The sequence below is a fragment of the Thermobia domestica genome, chromosome 11, assembly GCF_964235325.1.
Source record: "Thermobia domestica chromosome 11, izTheDome1.hap1.1, whole genome shotgun sequence".
NCBI lineage: Eukaryota > Metazoa > Arthropoda > Insecta > Zygentoma > Lepismatidae > Thermobia > Thermobia domestica.
This window is the reverse complement of record NC_137464.1, coordinates 101,952,656-101,971,416: the sequence shown is the minus strand read 5'-3', so window position 1 is coordinate 101,971,416 and position 18,761 is coordinate 101,952,656. Positions and strand designations below refer to the sequence as shown.

The following is an 18,761-nucleotide window of genomic DNA, read 5'->3' as shown; positions in this document are numbered from 1 at the left end:
CATCATAGTAATCAACGCTTAAACCGGAAGTGATTGGGATAACATGAGAGGTGCTTCCTATTCTTAGACAGCCAAATCAATTCCAAAGATCTTTTCTCTCTACCTCTGACCATTTTTAGCCTACAGAGGTCAACGTTAAAAAGAAAGTGGTCTATTTTTGCCACTTCCGGTTTGACTAGAGGGTGAAGAGAGAAGATAGAGCCTATTCTCAGAACTCTACATCGATTCCAAAATAACGCTTTTTGCAACCTCTTATTGTTTTTGTTCTGTGTAGGTCAATATTAAGACCGGAAGTTGTAGTAGATTTTTTATTACTTCCTATTCTAGTAGAGGGTTAAGGAAAAAGGTGAAATGTATTCTTGAGATGCTTAATCGATTGCAGAAGACTAAGTTTTCGCTATCTATTACTCTTTTTGCTCAATTATGTCAACGTAAAAACCAGAATGGGTTGATATCATCCACTTTCGATTTGAATATTACCTTCATCAACATACTCGATTCTGAACTTCTGATCCTTTTCATCCCGGGCAAAATTAATAGTGATCCTTGAAGTACTGTAGCTCTTGTGATTTTTTGTCTCCTAGACGGGCAGGCACACGGGCAAACATAAGAAAGAGTTTTGGTAAACGAAATTCCTTAATACATTTGCATTTGCTTCCAATATATTTTGTATAGTGTATAAATTTGAGTGATCGACATTTATGACGTCGTCAACTAGGTTCTCTAATTTTTGGCCTATAAGAAGGGATCTGTGTTATTATTTTATTTAATAACATATTCCTGACACTATTTGACTCAAATGAATACAAATAACAAATGGAACATCAATTTTAGAAACTCAACGATGTAAGAGTTGCATATTTGTACTTTTAATCGGAAAATCTTATTCCATGAGTTGGTGAAAACCGATGTTCGATTCACTGCCAGTCTTTTCTCACTTTGTTCTGTCGAGATTCATAGTATTTATAGTACGTTTCTAAATATAACAATATTAACAATATTATTCAATCTACCAGCGGTTTCATAGTTGGATAGTTTTTCATTACACTCTAATAATATTGTAGATATCTGACGGCAGCTGAGTGGAATGAACTATCCAGCAAAACAAGAATATTTTGTAGTTGTAAACATGACTTTATTTATTTTTGTTTACTACAACTTCAAAAAAAATTTCTTTATTTATTTTGCTGCTTAACAAACTGATTACGTAGATAATTTCGTGAATTTCTTTTATTGATTTCCTGTTTGAAAAAAAAATAATTTAATCATTGTTAGGAAAAACTCATTTCGGAAAGTATAACCATTTTCGTGAAAGTAAATACATTAACGTTTATTTTGACGGGGTTTGAGGGGTACAAGAAAGTGTATTTATGTCTTCTTTTTGTAAAATGCATCTACTTAATAGGGATGAGGATAAAATTAAGCAGATCCAATAAATTCAAGCTGAATTTTTAAACAAGTTCCATTGAAAATTCAAACAAGTTTTCTGAATAAAAAGTCAAAATGCTTCATGCATTCAAAATTGTTTTTCGTTAATCTTATCTATTATTCTATGAAGAAGGGACTCTCAAGGACAGTTTGAGATTTCAAAATGTTACAAGCACGTTTTCTTATATCAATAATTAGAGGAGACATGCTGTTCAATCATAAGTTACAGCGTACTCTAGAGAGATGTATTTTATTTGTTATTGAAGCAACTTCTACCTAAGGATTGATGAAACGTGAATGATTCTGCAATTGTACTTCATTTGGTTTTACTATGGTCAAGTTATTTTGCATTGCTACTATATTAATATTTGATTATATTTTCTCTATCTTACTTTGTTAACAGGTATCAGTTTAAAATGACAAAGAATTTGTATGTGAAGCACTGTGCAATGTATAAATAAATAAATAAATGCCCATAAAAATACTGATAAATTGCGTAAATAGTTCCTTTAGAAAGCGGTTTTTACTACACAGGTACAGTTTTGGCATGGAAATATAAGGAAATTAGTAAAACAACATCTTATTTTAAAAAGAAATAACTTTTATTTAATATTTTTAATTATGTACTTAAGAATTCAATTGAACTATTTATTACTAAATTGATTCGTTACGCAAGATACATAACAATCACAAATCATAAAAGCAAACCAACATGTTTGACCAAAGAACTTTTCATGTAAGGTAGATATTAATGTAGGATTTGAAATCATTACTCATCTGTTTTAATTACACTATAAATTTCTCTTGAGGAACAATTTCTTCTAGAGGCTACAATTTGTTATAAACAATCAAACAGCTTATATAAGAGTGATTGTATGTTTTCTGTTCTTTCTTCAATACTGTGTAATACCTGGTAGATTAATTTGCTTTATTAGTAAAGTACAACATTTGAAAGATAAAGTTTAAGAAAGAAAGGCATTACAGAAGAATTAATTATAAATATTAATTAAAAGACAGAGTTATTTCAGTGAGAAACGTAGCAATAAAGATTCAATTTTTGAGACGGATTCATTGTTTATTATATCAACGAAACTTTTTTTTACAAAGTGTTACAATAGAAAGAGTATCATGTATCTTCAAATGAACATATATAGAATAATGATACAATTGATTTATAGACTCACGTCTTTTTAATTTGAATTTTTGAATTCTCTTGATAATTTTTACCGGACTTTTAACAAGATAAGTTGAAAAAATTTTATAAAGTCTACTTTTCATTAATGTATTACTTATTCGATTCATGTTTAATATACATACTTAACCAAGTGATATACATACGTTTAAATTGTAGTATGTCTATTATGTAAGAGTTTGAATAAATTATTAACCGTTTATTCCAGTGAACAAAAAATATTTGACTCATTCTTTAAAACTGGACCTTTTATGTTTGAATTAATTCCGAAATATTATTTTCTGAATTATTTTTCTGATGACTTAATGATCTTGTCCCAGGAGCATACAATGACGGAGGATTATAGGTGATAATAGTGCTTCTAATATTTCATACTTGTTGTTGATTTCTTGGTTTCTAGGTTAAGAAAATACCTATATATGTTATGTATCTATATACGTTAAGGACGGCAAAACATGGATAAAATATACTTATTTATAGAAAAATACGTACTCCGTAAATAAACTATTTTATATTTCTGCTATTAAATCTTTATGGTCTTTCGACTGTAGTTTAGGAGTAAAACGACAGAAATTTATAATTTGTCAGTCGGAACAAAGTATCGAATGCAAACTATTTAATAATTGATATGTACGTATTTGATTTGGATTTTAATTTATTTTACTTGTGTTTTTCTTTGTAATAATTTACTTGTTTCTGTTCACCTGTACCTTGCATTAAGTACACTTTTCTCTCTCTCTAAATCGGAAAATTCAAGTAATACCTATTGAAATAACAGGAAAATATCTATGATTTTTTTAGAAAATGTAAGGAATCCATAAAATGATTTCGTTAGACTCTTTGGATTAATATAGCAAGCTAAAGTTAGTAGTTTTTTGAGAATATAAAAAACACTTAAGTTTCAAATTTAATAGCTGCTTGAGAAATAGTTACTTAATAACTTAATAATATTTTTATGTGTTTTAAAATGCTAATTATGTACTAGTTTCTAACTTCTTGTTCATTAAATATAAAATCATTTGGACGGATATTGGATCTGAGGCCTGAAGAATTGCGAGATCTGCTTGGTCTTTATGCAGTCACTGGAAGTAAGTTAAACAAAAATATTTTTCAGGATTTATAAGAGTTGTTTGTCTTGCAAATATTTCAAAATCACCGTTATTTTCTTTTGATTAACAAAATACTTATTATTGGCTTGTAAAAGATTGTAACTTTAGATTTTAAAAATATCTAGAATTGTTTGTACTTAATTGACTCTTTCATTCAAGAATTGTCTTTAATTATGAAATATTACGCCTTAGACAGTATAATAGTTTCACAGTAGTAGGATGTGTGGAATAGCAAACCTTGTTAATTGTACCATCTCATTGTTAATTAGTTCGTTCGAACAAAATGTTTAATTTTTTGTTAAATTAAATTTTAATAACAAGTTTCATCAATTTTGTTAAAAAATATTTAAAAAATATTTACCTATTGTGAAACTGTCGAAGTTTTATTTTTCTAATTTCTCAAGTTACATATCTAATGCAATTACCACGCTTTGTAACAAAACTGTTCTTATTAAGATTTATTTTATGTGTTTTCCTCATGATACCTGTATTAAAAAGACAGTAAAACGACACCTGATAATTAGTAATTAAATAACGAGGACGTTTAAGTTTCAGAACTCCTTTAGATATTGTTAATAATACACTTAGATACAGAAAAACCTTTATTATACACTTCGCAATATTTTGTTTATGTAACGAATTAGGTAATTGGAAAAATGATTTTTACTATATATTTCTAATGATCATTTCAAACGTTTGTGAGGAGTTTCATTAAGTTTGCGAGGCAGCTCTACATGCAATTCTGGGAGAGAAAGGACTCAAAGTTTACCCTTAAACTTACATAGTAAAGCAAAAACTTTACTGTGTATAAATCTCCATCTAGTTTATAATTAAAAGTCTTTAATGAAAATTTACATTAAATACACTAAGATAAATCCGCAGGTGCTTTATAATTAGAAAATCAAGTTGATTAATAATGTTGTCTAAAATTATATCAATTTTGCACTTTAGATTTTATCTATTACAAAAAGAAATCTGAGTTATCTGTAAAATAAATGCAATAATTAAGTATCATGAAATATACCCAGTAAATATTAATGTTTAATTGTTTCCTTTGCTGTTTTAGTGTTATGCATATACTATATTAAACTAAAATTCCAGATCACTACCCATTGTATTTTTCCTAAATACTTCATTGCTTAAATGCAAACCAAAGGTTAGAGAGTAGCCGCCCAACCACAAAATTAAGAATTTTATAGTATTTTAAAAATGTGTACCTTTGTTAGCAGGTAAACTATGTAAGATGTTAGATAATCCTATTATAATCAATTTAGCATTTGTTTATGAAGGTACTGGTAAAATGTATCGGTGTCATTTTGAAATAATGAGCCTATTGTCCTATTTGATATACTCAACAGAGGAATTTCTATAACTAGCCTTCTAAGCACATAATCAAGTATTAAGAACATTCGAAGGTTATTTCTGATTGCAGAAAGATATCCCAAACATTTAGGGAAGAACTACTTATGGAAATAACTATTTTGAAATAAAATGCAATTTTATCGAACAGTATTTTAATTGTAGAACCTATTTCTTAAGTTAACAATCTAAAAGGGTTATATATTACACGAGAATGAAATAAAAGAGACTGATAGAATAGTAATACAATGGTATTTGTTCATAATTTTTGAGAATATTGTCCTTTAAGTAAACGTAAGTTAGTTTGTACGAATCAACGCGTCATGGATTTTTGCTACCGTCTCTTTGTTCCATCATATCTGTCTTAAAATTCGTAAGAGTTTAATGAAGTGTGGCACGTGTGTTCTTGGCGGATTTCCAAGTATTGCTTTGAGTTGAAATCGATGAAGTATACGAAATAATTAAACTGTGGGCATTACAAACTGAGCATAGATATTTGCATATGTATAACGTTGTAAAAGAACAATTTTCCATGATAATTTTTAAAAATATATTTAACATACAATAAATAACGTATATTTTCACTGAAACATACCAACTTAGTGCTTGAGGTTGGATTAGATCAAGTTTAAGAGGAACTTTTTTGTTTTTGAAAAAAAAGTATGTTGAAACTTAAATTTTGCAAAACACTCTCAAAATTTCATTAAATATAATGTGTTTTCTGTGTAGTGATTAAAGACATACACTTCCATTTTTAAGTGAAAGTATTTTTCAATAACCTTTCGGAAAATATATCCAATTTTTATGAAATTAAGAAGTTTAGTTTATTGAATTTTTAAGTTCTTATTAGGCTTTTCAATGGATCATGTTTATCTGAAAGAAATCCATCACTAAACAAGGTGGTACTTTCCCTATCATAAATATTTATGCATAAGAATTGAAACAATATTTGTATTTTAAAATGTTCTCCTGACAATTGAAATGGCTTAATAATAGATAAATAGACATAATAAACCTCACAAACTTTCCTGCTTGTATTCGTTTAGTGGAATTATAAATTGGTAGTAATTAGACTAATTTTTAAATGAAATATTTTATCGACCATTTCTACAGAAAGAGAATATAGCATGTTGAAGACTTTGTAACGCAATATAAAATTATGAAATACAAAAATAAAATCGTTAAGACCATTTTAGAGAAAGTTTTGTCAAAGTAGTAAATTACTATTTCTCAATTTATCTGAACGAAATAATTTATGTTATATTCTATAATTGTTGCTGAAAGTTTATGCAAAATAGTGCAAATTTGAGGTAGAATTTTCTTTTCAATTACAGATTTCTCCGCTAAAATCTGCAAAATCTAATTTGGTAACGCTTCTGTTATTTTGAAATAAAATTTGATAATTTCTACATATTATATATTTTATAAATTTACTGGATAATACATTTTATTATTAATATCAATTGATAATGAAATAAATATTTTCAATGCTTCATAATATCAATTAACTAATTACAAATAATTTAAAGATGATGCTAACAGAGAGAAGAATTGTTTGGTTTATTATTATCGTTGAATATATTATTTAATTTAACATTTTCTAACTGTAAGTTCTAATATTTAAAATAATTACTGCTTCTTATTTAGAATATTACAAATATGCTTGATTTATTAATTGATTTCACAAATACGATAAATATTATTTATTATTAATGTCATTAATAAGGATTCTTTGCCATTGTTCTTAACGGAAGACGGGTATTTAACTAGTCCATTAATTATCCTAAACATTGTTCTTACAGACGGAAGAGTGCTACTGTTTGTAGCCCCTCGAAAATATTGATTCAAATGTTTAATGAAAAATATTACACTAGGCAGGAATCAACTTGTAGATATTCTGATACATAAAGCAAACATGAACTACTACTTCTATGGTATGCTAATCAAAGTTATTCTATTAACCAACTAGAAACTATTAAAATGGTCATGCAATAACAAATTATATTTTTGTAGAAAATCATGCAAAGATTACACAAAATACAGTAAGAAGTACATGCAATTTACTAGACATACTAATGATAATTAAAATTTTAATTAGAAATATATTTTTGTTTCTATTAATCTTATTGGTGGCATACTTATTGAAATATCGAATGAAAAAGACCTACACTAAAATTCACACAGAGACAAATCTATTTCGACAAATATTAGAAAGAACAAAGTTGGATTCTATTGAACTACTGTTTTGAATCATAAATACTGAGTATTATTAGATAGTTTTATGGAAATTAGAAACTATGCAAGTACTAAACTACTGTCTTTTTATTTGTTTAATGTCAAATTCAATAATGTTATAAATGTTATTTTTAGTAATTATAGTTACAAGGTGTAACCAAAATCTAAATGAGAAGAAAATGAATTCGAGTCATGAATGAAATATGCTAGAAAAGAACTAAAAGTTTCTGAAAGGTTTAATATAGTAATATAGATAAGTTGTGTAAGTTTTTAACGTAATTATATTTATAATTTAGTAAAAGTGGAAATTAGCAGTTACTAAAATATGTAGTAAAATCAAATTCTTTTACGTATTTGTAAACTAGTTTTGGAAATACAGTTAATTATTGAAGTATTAGTTATTGGAGTGTTGTACATTCATATCTTTCTCAGTAATAATTAACTTATGAACGAGAAGTAGTCAAAAACAAAGATGATTGTTTATACTGTCTCATTTAACACTTCTCTGTAAGTCTAAGTGTGATTCCTTTATTTTTTGACAATTATGTGTTTCGTTTGTTTGGTGAAATAAAATTCATTGGGTAACATGCAATGAAGGGAGTCGGAATCATTACATTTTTTTTATTTATACCTTAAGTTTATTATCTTGAACTTTTTCTTAATTAGTTGTGCATCATTTGTTGATGATTGTAGAATCTGAAAGAAAACAGAAAGAGAAAAACATGAGATTAAATTAACAATTATTGAAACTAAAATCAAATTTAATAAATTATTTATACATAAATTAGTATGTCAATATAATATAGATACATATCTAATATACCTAGGTACATATGAAGATATTATTCTGCAAAAGTTTGATTTTACTTTCTATAGATATTTTTGAACACTGACTTTATTCGTGTTAGTAGAACATGGAATAATTAGAGATGTCAGGTGGCATCATTCGGATATTTCTTACGTGTAAATCGTAATTCGTAAAACAAAAAATCTGTCAATGTTTGAAGCACTTTTATTTTTGCCGCTTTGAAGAATCCTGTATGGATAGGATTCTCATTTACTGATAAAACAACGTGTTTTTCTTATTCGTAATTTACAACCTTGTTTAAATTCTAAATAAAGGTGTATTCATGTGGATTTCAGAAAGCAGAAAAATGAAAACCGTTATAACATTTACAAGCACTCTTCTAGCAACTACCGATTCATATATTATTTATATATGAAGGCATACGTCTCAGAGCCTTGGAAGATTGCCTTACAACTGGAAATTCAGCTGGGATTAGCTTCATAATGGATACGTATGTTATTCCATGGCCTATAGGTGAATATTAAGTACAGGCAGATAGAAGAAATGGAATTCAGAAATTAATCCAATATGATAATAATAATTCAGTGACACAAAATATACACACCATCAAGTGCTTTTATCAGGCTAGCAATGGAATACATAATGGGAGATCTTTAATAAATTGATTATTGACTAATGGATATATCATACATAACAGAAATATATTATTAGCAGGATTTATGTTCAAGGTGAAATTATGTTTGATATAACGGTAAGCGATATAAACTACTGAAGTAAGTTCAAAGATAAACTATCATTGTCTCAAGAATTTTACCCAATGTAGGTGTTAGCTGAATCCAGGTTGTAGATGATGTCTGGTTTAGAAGCAGAATTAGAGAAATTAGCTGAGGTCACCATCTTAAAAATTATTCAATCGCTAAGACTTTGCAGAATGAATAAATTTTAATGACTATTATTAATTTCTTTTTGTTAAATATTATGTATACAAGTGAAGATTTCAGTAACACATGATAGCTATCCATGAGTGTTATTGAATTAACAATCCGTTAAAATTTCAGATATTTCTTTGTTTCTTCCAATTTATTGAAACAAAATTTTATAGATATCCAATTTATGTCCAATTACTAGAAGAAATATCTTTCAATTTAAAATAAAGAAATAATTTGATATCTAGATGAATGCATTATATATTTATTAGTTAACAGAGGCTTCAGACGTGAAAACTAAGTTGCAAGCAACTTTCAAAATAACATACATAAGGTAATATATTATAAAATAAAATAACAAATATTTAGAATTTAAGATAATTAGTTACCAATTAAAATCTGACGATAACAAAACTTTAAAGAAAATGTTCAGAACGAACTAAGCTTTCTCGCTACAATTTCTTTAATCAAATCATGCTATTCTAGAGTTATTACTGAAACATTTATTTGTGATATACAATCAAAGTTGTAAAGCGTTTATGGAGAAATTTGTACCGAAATAAATCAACCCAAAACAAAATAGTCCCTGGGATTTTTTAATGACAAGTAATTTACACACATTACAGATTTTATAATGAGATATTTATTCATGAAATATCAACGAAATTTCTTAAGACATTTTTGGAATATCGTTCGTAAAGAACTCACCCCAAGCTTAAACTCCCCAAGTGGATTTTTCATGACTAATAGTTATATCGTATTGTAGGTTTAGTAATGAAACCTTTATATATGGAAAACAAATAAACTTTCCTGAGTCGTTTTTGAGAACGTTCCGGAAAGAACTTCCTCTCAAAATTATACTATGACCTTCTGAATTTTTCAGATCAAATGAGTTATGCCATATTTTCAGGCTTAAAATAAAATATTTATTTATAAATCATGAAATACATTACCTGAGCTGTTTGAAGAAAAAATGGTCTTAAAAAAACTCACCACAAGAGTAAACTACTCTTTTTGGATTATTTGCAGATATATATGACTTATACAGCAGTATAGATTTGTGAATGAAATACTGGGATGAAATTGTAAATAAAAATGTTTTTTAACTTTCAGTAAATATCCTTACTCACTTTGGTAGGAAAATTTCTTAAGAAACTCTCTGAGAAATCTTATAAAAAGTCTTAAGTTAAAATTTGGTGCGGATGCGTTGAACAACATGCACTTTAGATAAGTATATATATATATATATATATATATATATATATATATATATAGGGATGACGCATAAATAGAAAAATCTCCAAATATTACTTTTTACCATGTATGTATATGAAACATTTAAATAGGTAAAACTAGCAATTTCAGTGTTGTTTTGCGTTTTTTATAATCACTGTAGTTCTCTCGTAGCGACGCTTGAAAGTAAAGGGATAAAATAAGATACTGTAGGTACTTAAACGTAGAATATTTACAAAAGCTATGTAGCGCTCCTACTAATTTATTGTGAACATGATATTTACTCTGCTTGTAGAAACACGATTTAGAACAGAAGCAAGAAATCCAGAGCCATAAGGCAAGGTGCTCCGTTCTTGCTTTTTCGTAAAGCATACTGTTTTTGTAAAGTAAAGTTCTTGCAGAGCCAACCAAACATCTTCTGGATGCAAACGACAAAGAGAAATTTCCATGCTTCTAAATTTTAGTACATTGAAATAGTATACAGTCTTCGTAAGCTTAATATACTCTAAAGCCTTAAGCATAGTTTGATTAATAAGTTTGAAAAGATATAAAAGGTAAAACTTGACTTTCGAAATATTTTAAGCTTACGGAGAATAACTTAACCACCGAAAGAAGAATTAAAAAAAATTCATTTTAAATGCTAATCCTTAGTAGTTTACATTATTATTATTATTTTGGTATTCCGTTCTCAAACACAAATTTAAGGGAGTTATTTGCCTTGTTAATCAATAGGGTTAAAAAATTTAGAAGAAAATGAAAATGATTTGAAGTTTTGATATATAGCCATTTAAAAAATAAACTATTAGCAGCTTATAGAAATTTCTAGTATTATACATTATACAGCTGTTATAAGGATTATAAATTTTCTTCACATGTACGTATAATATTTATGAGGTGTACCAATGTGTACTCATGTAGCATAACGATGCTGCGATTCTTTATATTTATATTTAGCTTCGTCTTAATTACTTTATCTGATATAGTTTGATCCTTGATACTCGACATAATGATGAGGTATTTATTTGTTCACAATCATTGTGTGGATGGTTCAAGATCAGATATAAAATTAAACTTTATATTGTTGTGTTCAACTTGATTATACATGCCCGTAGCTCAGGTTCCTACCACCATCTTCTGGACTGAAATACGGTACCTTTTAACTCAAATTGCTTCTCAATGGCATGCTGCATCAATACGAAAAACTTGTTGCCCCAGCTAGAATTAAATCCAAAACCTGCAACACAACTATCTACAATTGGTTACAGGATTTCTAATGGGCAAAATTACTACCACCATAGTACAGTACAGTTGTCTCAATGTTGATAAGATTTGGTTTATATTATTCTGTACCTAGGTAGAAGCAACAATTTCAGTGTAATAAAACGAGGAATTCCTTTCATTTAGTTGTGTATATTGCAAGTCAATAATATTAGTTAAAATGCTGCTATGGACTCGGTTTGTTTCTGAAGGTGTTTACTTATAAAAATCGACAAAAAAAACACTAAGTGTAAGTATATAATTTAGACATACGGTCAATGTCGGTAGTATGATCTAACCTTGGGTTTCCAACACAATTGTTAAAACATGAGAACTTTTTTATTAATGTAAAACAAGTTTAAGTATTCTAAATGCACTGAAACGTCAAAAATGGTGTGTTAAGAACTAGTTCTAACTGGAAGGGAATAGCAACAAGAAAATAAGTCAATTTTTGTGCATATGGGAATCAATCATTTCGCCAAATTTTTCATAGATAATGGAATATGGAACATTTTATAGAAAGCACTATATTTGAGATGTTCCTATTTGGCATATATATCAGTTTATGACACTAATCCATTGATGCTGATCGTTTTCATTTACATTATTACACTTGATGCATTTCGTTTTGTGCTTAATTTTGGTTTAAAAGTGTTCTATTGCACTACGAATTTTCTCAAAACGTTCCAAAGCACTTAGAAAATTATGAGTTTTTATATGTTAGTTATATAATCATCAGACAGACATATTGAATATGTATATCTCTAATTTTTTAAATGTTGTAAAAATATCTTATTGTTATTTCAAACATCAGAATTTCATATTAAAACTTATTTTCTGTTAATATTGCATCTAAGACGTTACTGTCTGGCTTCAAAACATTATAAAGTATCGAAATTAAAATTTCAGAAATATTTCTAAATGTATTTGACAATGTACTATGATTAAAACTGTGTACAGTATTCTTATTTAAGTAAGAAAATCAGAAAAAATGATACATTGTGAAACAACCATAGGAAACATTTCTATACTGAAATCTGCAACGTAAGTCATTTCGTAACAGCAATTAAATAACCATGACGTACATACATGAAAATCAACTATTCAGGAAAAGAAGATAACTTCGTAAATTCAGGAACTGTTCAGCACACATCGTGGAAGGAAGTATAATTGGAAAGATATAGCATAAGTTAAAACTGATTATTTTGTGTTGGCTTTGTCCGGATTACCAGAAAGAATATAATTTTATTAATGTAGATCAATTAAATAAACAGAGTTAAACATAATTATAGAGTCATGTATATAAGCTTCTAAAGACCATCTAGAGTGTTTACTTCTAAAATTCTTAGTGATATTTAAATGGTAACTTCCAACTTTTCTTATTCAGCTGTGCTACAGATTTCAAGCAGCGCTTCGCTCGAAGTCCAAGAGTTTAGTTATATATTTGATTTTAATTAACTATTCATATTGAAATTAACTAAGATGGAATCTTGGCTATAGACCAACTCATTTGACATATGTAGCACACTAACCTTCTACATTCTTCTAGTTAGATTCTTCATAAATATACATACTAAAGAATATAACGGAAACTGGAAAAGTGGCATACACAAACTTTGAAAATGATCACATCCATAAGATCACTTTATTGCTTAAGATAACCCTTGTAATAATTATTGAACGTTGTATAGAAATCTACAGCATATTTTTTGAAGCATGACTTCAGTTGCTACCTGAAGAGATTACGTCCAGAAAATGTGCCATAACACCTACTTTTACATTCGAATCACATATATCTACAGAACGTAAGGTTCATATAAATTTCTTATTAAAGAAATAATATTACAGTAGCCTATTCCAAAACATTAAAGTAACTGATAAATCTTAATTCAATTATAGATAGCTAATATTTTACATTTTGACTTCAAAGGTTTTTTTCTTAACTTCTTACAACAGGATGAGAAAAAGAAAACTTCAGTTTACTGGTGCTTTGCAACAGGGTAAAAACAAGTTGCAATGAAAACGTCATGTTTGGGGAAATGAAGCTGAGCCTATCTTGAATTTCATATGTGACGAATGGTGTGTTTCCTTCCCATGGAAGATGGCCCTGTACTTCCTCTTGCCCTTGCTTTTAATGGTGTGTATGTACATAAGTGTATGTGTATGTGTGTGTGATATTTCTCGTTTTTGGTGCGACACTTAAAGTTCAGTAACAACATTCCTGCAGCTGTTAGAAGATTTAGAATAACACAACGCAATGCCACTTTTCCTCCCCCTCTCTCTCCCTTTCCAAAGTTTCCACAAGATACGTAGAAATAACTGCGTTTGTTTTCCTGTCTCTCTTGTGAGTGTGGTGTGTGTTCTCAGAAGGGAAATTCAATGATGTTAAGTCTGTTGGACGTAGTATACGAAATTGCCTTTTGGTCTTGTATAAGAACTTCATATCATTTGCACATCTAAAATATGTCAGTATATATTTGTTTATTACTTCACGTAAGAGTATGATTATCAAAACAACTTCAATGATAATAATACTTTCAATAATAAGGATAAAAGAAATAATAATAAAGTGGAAATATTAAAAGTAGTAGTAACATGGCTCAACAAAAGCTTATAACTAGACATAATTTAATTTTGATATATTTTCTTTAGGGTAATTTTAATGTCCGTTGTTTATAAGAAATACATATCTTTTTCCATATATATTTATATAGTGTGCATGTAGTAGGTATAACCAGCAGACCGTTTCCGTGCCGTTATTTGTGAAATCATGATAGACAAATTCACGATATATATTAATTTCTATTCAGTGTGTTTATAAAAAAATGAATTGGCTAAATACAAATAAGAAATGAAAATAAGAATCTAAAAATCCTGTCTCAAGTGTTTTTCTATTATCGTGGCACAAAATAGTCACGAACCAGAAAACTCTCTGTATTATGATAACTTTTTTTTTATGTAGAATTCGGGATCAAATTTTTAGACATTAAATACTAGCTGAAATATTTGTTCTGTATATATGGAACACATATACAGGATAGATTCGAAATCCCTTCCATTTTTAGGATATGTATGTAAATCAAAATATAATTATAAAAATCCAGCTTGGGCTAAATATTACCATCCAAAAATCATTTTACACGGTCTAGTCATCATTCTGTGTGGAAAATTGTCCCTTACTCTCGAAAACGTTTGAACACGTTTCCAACTATTTTTAATATGGAGCATATATACCAAGATTCATCTCCCTAACTTGAGGAGATCGCGAGAAACCACTTTTGAAATAAATTTTGCACCTTTTCTCCCTTAGATACGTATTTTAATGATAGTGTTATGATAAATATCTGTCATTTTAAAAGAAGACACAATGAAAACTTCAACAAACTGTGTAACAAACAAACACTCAACTCCATATAAAATGATATAAACTAGCCCTCCATTGATTATCTGACACTATAAAAAGAATAATGGGGCATACAAAGTCGGTTTCTCGTGAGCTAGCTCCTCTAATATCCTTTGACTGAATAATGAATAGCACATTCTGATTCTGTGTATGAAATACTCCTCATCTGCCAAGTTTCATACAGTTACGTTCAGTGATTCAAAAGTTTCTTTGGCGGGCCTAAAAAATCTCATATTTCATATGTTGAAACTTTTAATGGACTGATTATTACTTTTTTAAGTCTTAGCAAGCATCAAAGTGTTAAGAATAACAACGTTAACCAAATACGAGCGTCAAGACGATCAAAATATACAGCAATCAATCACTCAATCAACCTGAAAGTGCAATTTCGCATTTTTTTATTATTATAAATTAAATTGAAAACAATTATTATAAGCTCTATCTTGTATCTACTATGTGTTAATTTTACCATGAGAAATTAAAAATGAATAATTTTCTATCTAGCATATTATGCCTTTTTTATCGTTCCAACAGCCTAATATACTTATTTCTTTACTTCTTTACTTTCATTTAACGGAAAATTCAAAGACAACAGTGTTTAAATTTGAGTTTTCTCTCTCCTGAATGAAAATAAGTATTCCTTATAGATTTGACCTGCTGATTACGAATCTGAATTTAAGTATGTTTTATCAGGTCTGTTTTTCAGAAATGCTGAAATGAAATTTTGGAAGAAAATCCATATATTTTTTTTTAAATTAATGTCTCTTAATAAAATTGTAAGTAATATTTATGTCCAATGGAAACTAGACGAAAACAAATATGTATATAACACGTTTCGAGATCAGAAGAATAAACCAATATTTATAACTTAGCACTGCGTGAAGTTTGGCATAAATAACAAAATGAGAAACAAGGAAAACCAGTAAAAATACTCATATATGAAACAACCTGTATATTTTTAAAGATGTAGGTGAAATCAGTATATGTATACATAGCCAACCAAACATGAGTTATAGTTATGTGACAAAGACATAGATTAACGTATGGTAACAAGCACAAAATAAAAGAAAAACCTACTCTCTTGTTTGATGTAGGGAGCGTGTCAACTGCCAAGTTCCAACAATATTCTGCGAGCAATGACACAACATATTTTCCTTTATACGTATATTTACAGGAAAAGATTTCTCATATTCAAGTTAAGAGCTGCCTTTTCATTAAGTTAGTTCGACACCAGATTAGTTCTGCAATCGCGTAAGATATATATTTGTCAAGTTCAAACGATAATTTTGATGACCCATAACTTGGAAACCAAAACTCTCCATAGAAAAATGTTTCACATGTAAGCCAAAACCTACTTCCATACCACATTAGGTCAAAATTGCATAATTTCTGTACATCCCGTTCGATATTTACGCTGTCCTCATGATCGATTTCTTTATTAAAAAAAAAAGATGGGTATACAAAAGTTGGTGGGAAGTGTAGTGATCAATTTTAAAAAATTGAAAGAAGTCAATGAAATCATAAGTTAAGTAAGACATTGTTAAATCTTATATACATTTATCTCCAATGCCTTATTTTGTACAAAATATTCATTACATATTGTTATAAATAGGAAAGTTGAACTCAATGTTAAAACCTTAGACCTACTAGCTACTTTCTTCTGAATTGCCTACAAAATATAACTGGATCTGAAAGTAATTCCATAGTTATCCAGAATTACTTGTTTCTACAGGAAGTTCTATGACAATTTTAGTAATAACAAATCCCGACACAGTAAAATAATTTTATCCCGTAGTTATAAAGAATTGAACTGAGATATTGCTTGGTTTCCTGGACGATAATTTGATAACAAAATATTAATGGATTAAAGAATGAACATTATTATTTTCTCGTCTCTTCCCACACCTCACTTTGATATATTTCATGAATTATATCACGAGGAACATAAAACTGAAGGACGTTTGATGATCCTACTTACAGAACTCTAAATGTTCGACCCAAAATTGATCAGAAAATCAAACTGGACCAAGCCTGATTTTGAAATATTTTGTGAACTAAGGAAAGAGCTGCATACATCTGAAAGAAGTTTGATGATTGCACTTTTGAAACTCGAAATATTAGAAGATAAAGGTGAGTACAAAAGCAAAATGGACCACTCCCTATTTTGATATATTTCGTAAATTAGATCACGAGAAACATTAATCTGAAGGTATTTAGACGATTCGACTTTCGGAACTCGAAATATACGAACAAAAATGTGACTAGGGAAGCAACCTGGAACATACCTGATTTTGATATATTTCGTGAGTCCGAATGCCAAATTAGCTCCCTTAATTACTTTATATTATTATATTTCCAGTTTCGAAAGCCGGATCGTTAAAACTTCTTTCAGATTAAAATTCTTTTTGATCTAATTTACAAAAGTAAATCAAAATAGGGTGTAATTCAGTTTGTTTCGCTGGTCAATTTTATATCTCGAGTTTGAAGAATCGAATCGTCAAAATTCCTCCAGATTCATGTTCCTTGTTGCCTAAGTTACAAAACACAACAAAATCAAGTGTGGTCCATTTTCTTCCTTGGTCATCTTTATATAAGAATATCTCAAGTTTCGCAAGTCAGATTGTCAAAAAATCTTCAGATTCATGTTTCTCGTGATTTAATTCACAAAATATATCAAAATCAAGTGTGGTCCAGTTTGCTTCCTGGTTACATTTATATTCGGATATTTGGAGTTTCGAATGTTGGATCGTCTAGATTCGTTCAGATTCATGTTTCTCGTGATCTATTTCAAAACACATGAACACCAAGTGTGTTCCATTTTCTTCCTTGGTCATCTTCATATATTTAATATATCTCGAGTTTCGAAAGTCAAATTGTCAAAGAATCTTCAGATTCATGATCCTCGTGATCTAATTTACAAAATATATCAAAATCAAGTGTGTTTCATTTTTCTTCCTTTTCATCTTTATATTCGGGTATCTCGAATTTCAAACTTCAGATCGTCAAAATTCCTTCAAGATTAGTGTTCCTCGTAGTCTAATTTACAAAATATATCAAAATCAGTAGTGAGCCAGTTTGCTTCCCTGCAGCCCTAACACCATTATTATTAGCTCCTGGCGTAAGCATAGGGAGCTTATACTTTTACTCCCAAAATGTATTTGGTATTTTATTTTTCGGCAACAACTAGCTAGATGTAAAACAAATTTGGTAGGCAAATATTCTATTATGTAAGTTAAGCTTTCTTAATTTATTTCGTATTACGACCCCCCCCCCCGCTTTTATTCACATTTCGCTTGACAGCGAATCCCAGTGGTTTGTAATAAGCACTTTGATTATTGCTACTTATGACTTGTAGTTGTAAGACTCAAATATGAATATAGACCCTAAATAACAGTTTGACAATAAGTATAGAAATATCTACATGTCTCTCAAAATAATAAATCCACAATGTTCACATTGTATTTTCCAGTACTAGGTTGTATTTCTATTTATGTTGTTACATCATTTCGCAGCTCTCATGTATTCTTCTCGTGACCCCCGCAGGGGTCATGAACTTGCAGATTGAAAAACGGGTCACGAACTCCCAGAGCTCATCGTCTGAGGAATCAAGATCCCTATCTTTGGTGGACAGGCTTTCTTCAGCTTGGCAATTGAGGCTATGTTGGTAGCTTTCCACGTAGTTTCTGAGTTCAATTCAATGACTGCAGGGCCTCTCGTTTAGTTTTGTTTAATATGTATTTATGAATATTTTCTATTGAGTGTGTAATATAGCGTCGAGAAAAATGAACAATAAGCCAATTATATTGAATAT

The 18,761-nt window shown here is 29.0% G+C and overlaps 1 long non-coding RNA gene across 6 annotated transcripts in view; it reads right to left on the bottom strand.

The window, feature by feature from the left end:
- Positions 1-18,761, bottom strand: part of LOC145664331 (uncharacterized) — a 373,203-nt gene that overhangs the window by 251,760 nt on the left and 102,682 nt on the right. For 3 of the 6 annotated variants that reach the window (XR_014127363.1, XR_014127362.1, XR_014127360.1), the window contains exon 2: positions 7,955-8,019. This is a non-coding gene — a long non-coding RNA (uncharacterized LOC145664331). Of the gene's footprint in view, positions 1-2,008; positions 3,017-7,954; positions 8,020-18,761 lie in introns of those variants that run through there. The other 3 variants (XR_014127370.1, XR_014127357.1, XR_014127369.1) reach the window with 2 other exon arrangements.